This window comes from Peromyscus californicus, unplaced genomic scaffold (genome assembly GCF_007827085.1).
Source record: "Peromyscus californicus insignis strain IS unplaced genomic scaffold, ASM782708v3 Scaffold_10__1_contigs__length_136768540, whole genome shotgun sequence".
Classification (NCBI taxonomy): Eukaryota; Metazoa; Chordata; class Mammalia; order Rodentia; family Cricetidae; genus Peromyscus; species Peromyscus californicus.
The window spans coordinates 67,540,820-67,547,757 of record NW_026294391.1 but is presented as its reverse complement, the minus strand read 5'-3'; positions in this window follow the sequence as shown (position 1 = coordinate 67,547,757).

Sequence of the window (6,938 nt, the reverse complement as noted above, 5' to 3'; positions counted from 1 at the left end):
TCTGTTTTAATTAATTATATACTTACAGCTTTGAAAAATTAGGTAAAATATCAAATGCCATAGACAATTTGAAGGGAAATGGAGCATGAATGTGCATGTATCAATAGAATATGTTTTGTAATCTTAAATGTGGATATGTATTACCTTTCATTTCTTTAAAATCTGAAAAGAGAGTTGTGTCTATTTTCTCTCTACACTGTAAAATCCTCCAGCTTAAAATTCTAGAGTTTAATGTAAGGCTGAATAACCATGCAAATGACATGTACTCTAATATTTACTTTCTACAACTTCCTTCAACATAACCAGACAACATAGATATCAACACCATTCTAAATAATTCAACCCATTATTAAGGGATGATTATTTTAAAATCTTTCTCATAAATGGATGCCAGCTATGTTGTTAAAACTTTTACTGCTTTCTTTGTTAACCTTTATAGTAGTGATCATCAAAGAGTAAATATATCTTCCCTAGCACAGTGGTTCTTTCCAGTGGCATCCACTTCTCAACTCCAGAACATTTACTGTCTTTAGACATTTTCAGTTTTCATTAGAGGTTAACTATATTTACATCTACTGGGTGGAGACCACAGGTGCTACCATGCATCCTATGGTTTGCAGGACCCTCCCTTACCAAAGAATTATCTGTCCCCAAATTTTAATAGTGCTGAGCTTGAGAAAACTTGCTAATATTAAAAAAGAGCTCTTGAGCTTTTCTTAATAATACACTTCTACAGTCTTACATTATATTTAACAGTAATTCACCGATCATGAGCACAGGAATGTGTAACATTTTTCAGGTACAATGTACAGAAACAAGTTTCAGAATCTCACCTTTCAAACCACACATGACCTTATTCAAAACTGTGTGGAAAGTAACTTCAGTGTTAACATTTACCTGTCAAATGGCTTACATGGTAAAAATAGGCAAAGCAAATCCATGGTTAGTAAATACAAGAAGTGGCTTATCAGGGAAAGTACAGGCTGATTGCAAGGGAGCAAAGGAGGGCATCCAGTTTACTAATAATGTTTTGTTTTCTGAGATGTGTGGTTTTGAGTATATGTGTGCAGTTTGGAAACTAATGTTTATAATATATATTTTTAACATTTTTATTGTATTTTGGTAAGTATATGGTGACAAGCAATAAATATTACATCTTAAAATTACACTTCAGTTATGATGTTACTAAAATTAAAAAGTTGTTAAATAATGCATTAAAATATATATTGTATGGCCAAATAAGCTCAAATACTTGAGTAATAATAAAAATCATGAAGATTTTAGTTCAAATGGTCTTTCACAGTACATAGGCACCAATCTTTTAAGTAATCAGTGGAAGTAAGCAGTATTTAATAAATCTGCAGCGAAAATAAAAATACATGCAAAGTTTAATCTTTCAAAGTCATTTTTCTTAGGTCATTAATTAGTTGGGAACTATTACTAATTATCAAGTTATAAAGAGAATTTGATAACTCAACAATAAGATTATTAACAAAAGAGGTTTGCACAGGGTACACAATTTTAATTTAAGGATAATTTGATGCTGAAAGTTAAGACTCAGAAACAATTGATAGACTAACTACATGTGTCTCAGAGGTGACAATAGAGTGAGAATCTGTGGAATAAGGGTCTAGTGTAGGTGTAGTAGCCATTTCTTCTGTCTCCAGTGAAATAGTTAGGTCTGAAAGAGGTATAGAGGAATGTATTTATACAGGTTCACAGATGATAGATCTGTATTAATTGTTAGAGCTATTTCAGCATATACTTAACCTCTAAATATGACAATAAGAAGAAAATGCACCCGCTCTCCCTCTTTCTTGCTTAGTCATTTAAAACACATGCCTTAAGTCAGAGAGATCATTTTATTGAGCACTATATAAAAGAGTATATAAAAAGTATGATACATTTCTGTTAGGAGTATACATACCCAACTGAATAATTTTAGAACTATATACTTGTTATAATAGCAGTATTTTAAAATAATTGTGAACCAATTTTAAGATTTTTTTTTCTTTTCTAGCCATGAATGAATCCACTCTGCAGTACTACAACTCAAAGGAGATTTTGTCTGCATCAGTATTTTGTTATTTTTCTATTGCTAAAGCGCAATCAAATTGTGAACCATGGTCCTACCCCAATCAATCTAATGGGATGATTTAATTGTGAAGATGAGTTCCCCCAGCCATTCAGGAGACCTGAATCCTTTTATATACATTGATATATTTGATACACCATACAAATGGAAAGGAAAAAAAAGCTTTGTTTAAACTCTGGTTGCAGACATTGTAGAACCTAACCTGCTACTTTCATATAGGGTGCTTCATATATGTTGAACTTCTTCATAAGGATAGACTCTTTACAAGTTATTCTATTATGTTAAACATGCAATTTAGCTACAAGATTCAATGCTGTCTTTCAGCAAAATAAAGGCAAAGGACAATTAAATTAAAAATAGGTTAACTAGAGCATGAAATATACAGCCTAAATGCATTTTTCTCACATTGAGTTTTGACTAAATGAGAGTATGGCAATGCTAACATGCCTCAGATGTAGCTAAGTCAAAGGTGGAGGTTAATGTTGTTAATCAAGGAAATGGGCTAATGTCTTTTTAAATAACTACATTAATTAAATTATACATTATGCAACTTGGTTCTAAGTACATGTTAGTATCTGGGAGAATCTGTTCTTTCAAAACATGTTTTCTGTAAGTGATCCTATTCACTATCTTAAAAACATATAATACTGTACTGTAGTAGTAGGACAATAAGAATGTAGAAGTTTTCATAGTGATAAATAAACATAATATATAGTCATAAAAGCTTTAGTAATAAAAATGGCAATAAAAGGTAGTTGATAACTATCTTACTTAGAGAATATTTTATAGTTGAGTCTTTAATGTATTTAGAAGTTTCTAAGTTGAATTTTAATGATTTTACAAAGTGGATACAAGTATTTGTTAAATATATTACAATAATGAAATCTCATAATATAACCTAATTAAAAGGTACAAAATTTTCTTCATCAAAGTTAGGATTAATATAATGAATATATTCAGGTTACATGTTTAGTACATAATTTTGTACTAAAATATCTCATAAACCTTTATAAAATTTTTCAATACTTTATAAGCATATTCCAATAATTATCCATTATACAAGGAGCAAATAAGATAAGCATGGCTATGGCACTACACTAACTGGAACTATGGAAGAGAAATATTTAAAAGTTATTGATATAAAATTAAGACTTATTTATATTTTCATAACACTTGAGCTAAACATTAAGTTCTACAACATGAATAAAATTTGTTTTATCAATATTTTATCATATAAAATGTTAATGTTTCATATTACTGCAATGCCCCTATATTTTATGAAAAGATCAGTTTCTTCTCTGATAGCTACTCATATACATAACTGTGGCAAAAGTGTGCTATGTTATTCATCCATTACAAAAGTTGTAAGATGTTTAATTTCCTTGACAGAAAGCTGCCACAATTACAGTTTGAAAATAAGAATAAGTAAGACTTTTTCAAAACTACTCAAAACTAATCATATTCAAAATTATAGGGCAATTAAAAAGACAGCCCATTTGATCAAGGATAGTGAACTGGAGTCATATATAAGTTTCTCATTATATTTACCAGCTTAAAAAAAAAAAAAAAACCTCGTACAAAGTTTAATGGCAGAGAGATTTTCTCTATATTTGAAAATAAGATCAATAGAAATAAGAGTTTGAACAAAAGTGATGTATTTTCCTCCCACCAATTCATGAAGTTTCTCAATGAAAACTCCAGTGATGTCAGGTGAGGATGCCTGTTTATCTCATTTCTATTTCCGTACGTTTTAACTTCAGATTTGTCAAATAAAATGAAGACTAAAGACTGGCATGCAAAATTTGTTTATATGTCTAAATAAAATATATTAAGCATTTATATGGTCTTTGTGGAAGTTTGAATAGGAAATGTACAGGAAAGATTTTTAGCTTATCTTCATATTTTGCCAGGAAGTTTTTATCATTTGAATGTTTATACAGGAGGGAAGACACAATACTGTAAAACAAATACAACAAACGAAGTCTTCTTGAAGTAGCCTACTCAAGTGGAACTTTAACAAAAGTTTGACATCCAGCTGATGAAAAGTATTATACCTTTGCTTACAAATGTAATTTTGTAAGCCCAAACACGGTTTGTTAAAACTGGTGCTTTAATCCTATTACTTTTTTCAAACTTGAACAATATAAAAAGAACACAATTTAAAAAATATTTAACTATAAAATTTATATCAATTTAACAAAAACCTGTCTCTGTATTTCTTTCTCATTATTGCAATTTATAAAGATTACACTTCTTTGGAAAATACAAATTCTTTTGAAATTAAATGTTTTCAAATGATTTCCTCATATAGCCCATCTTCACCATGACAAATCATTACAAAATTTACTTGATTATGTAGGGTTTTTTGTTTAACTGAAAAATACATAGTATTTCATGCTTACTCTAGGATAAATAGTAAACAAGGTATTTCAGTAAAGAGTATAATAAGCACATCTTTCATTAATAAAAAATTCACTAATATTTACTCCAGAACAAGTCATACCTCTTTTATTATACAAAGGAATAATGGGATTGTTATATGACACAATTACATGATAGCCAGTATCAATTATGATGTTCTTGGTAAATTTCTTGAATTCATCTTATAAAGAATGTATTTATAAAAAGCTGAGCGTGGTGGCACACACCTTTAATCTCAGCACTCCACTCCGGAGGTAGAGCAGGTAGATCTTTGAGTTTGAGGCAAGCCTGATATATAAAGTAAGTTCCAAGACAGCCAGGGCTACACAGAGAAACCCTGTCTCAAAAAAATTGTGTTTGTAAACTTTGGTTTCCCATCCCAGCATATTTTTTGTTTGAAATACATGCTACAGAAATCCTTTAAGGGACAGACTTTAAAATATAATGCTTTAAATATATGCACTTTGCTACTACCATCAGTGTTGAATACTCTGTGTGGATCAAGACCCAACAAAGCAAGCCAATTTGTTTAAATGAGCCAATACATACAATTTTTATGTAGTTTCCTAAAGGAGTCTAGTGAGACAATCATATTGTGGAAAGTATCTGTTCCTAGGATAAGAGAATTTGTAAATCAGATGGGAGGTGACTTAAGACATTAAGGGGTGTATGAGGCAGTATCAATATTGTCAACTGGTTCAGATTTTTAAATGAAACAAAATTCTCTTTGGAGTACTTATTTGAAAAATGTACAAACATAAAGGCATAATACTTGGAACAGGCAGGCACCTAGGATCAGAGTTTGTATGCAACGTCTCTGAATAGGTTTCAAGTGTACATGGTAATGCTTTTAGAAGGGTAGAGTTAATCTGCACAAAGTTGAAAAATAAGGAAGATTCTTTAAACTAATGACATTCTAGAATTATAGCCTTTATACATGCATGCTTTTCTACATGAAGATTTATTAATTCAAAAATCAAAGAAAACTTAATTGGACAGAGTCCCAGGTTTCGCTGGCTATGATTCTTTTGTTCCACTGCCTTCATAAATGAGGAATTCTATCACTTACCAAAAATTCTTTAAACAGTATCAGGAATTCCCTTCAAATTAAACTATGGGGGAAGGAGACATCAAATAACCAATTATTGGTAAATGAATGAAGAGAAGAGGACAAATATAAATGAAACAAGCTATGTAATGTAATGTTAATCACTGAAGATTTATAATGTGTACATAGAAGTTAATTTTATTCTTGAATTGATGTGTGTATAAAAAAATCTTTAAGAGAAGTGCAAGGTTGATATTGCTGGTTGTCTTGCTTGAGACATGAGTTGAATTTGAGGACTCGATCTTGGAAATAATTCCTGATATATTGTGTCATGCCATACATAGATCATTTAAAAGTAGGAGTTGAACAAATCCATCTGCATATGATGGCTATGAACTATCCTTTTTACAAAAAGGACTTTTTAGTAATTCCAATATAGACACACAGGGCAGTCCTCTGCCAGGAAAATCTGTTCTTTAAAGGACTATCTTTAATTTGTTACATGAGCTGAATTTTTTATTCTGTCTGGACTGATGATTTTTAGGGACAATCTATAAGAAATAGATCTATTTTTGTTTAGTTCCATTGTAACCATGAACAATCTCTTTATATGGCACCTTGCTTCCCTCAGCAACCTTGTGATATAGTCCTTATAGTCTCCAAAATTATCTTTAAATATAAACCAGAGGGAGGGAGGGAGGGAGGGAGGGAGGGAGGGAGGGAGGGAGGGAGGGAGGGAGGGAGGGAGGGAGGGAGGGAGAGAGGAAGAAAAGAAAGAAAAGGAAAGGAAACTGCTCCATTCTTTCAAACCCACAGTGGTTTCCTACTAGAGACTTCTCACAGGCCCCATCTCTTTATCAGTCCTACTTGCTCACAATTGTCTGGCAACAGCTTATTTCATCTCAGATTATTTGTATTTACAAGTTTCTTTTTCTTGCTCTTAATGGCATGTCCCTAATACGGATTTTCTTTATCCACTTACCCAGTTATTTAGGCAAGAGCACCGAAGAGTTCTAGAATTACACTGGATGTTCTTTGTGTAACATCTTAGTACTTAGTACTCACAGGGTGACACCAAAGGTGAACTTGCGAGAACTCTAAAACTGTAGTCACTACAATTGAATTTGAATATGCATTTTAATAAGATCCCTAGGTGAACCTTATACTGGTCTAATACATGACGTTAATAGATTTCTGCTGCTGCTAATGGGCTTTAAAGAATAATCACTCAGTTGGCAGAATTTTAACTTATAGTGCTATATATATGTGTGTGTGTGTATATATATATGGAATATGAATTCTGTTAAATAATAACTATTGGAGAATAACAAATTGGTATATGCTTATTTTCAGAAACATTTCCCAAATGATTGA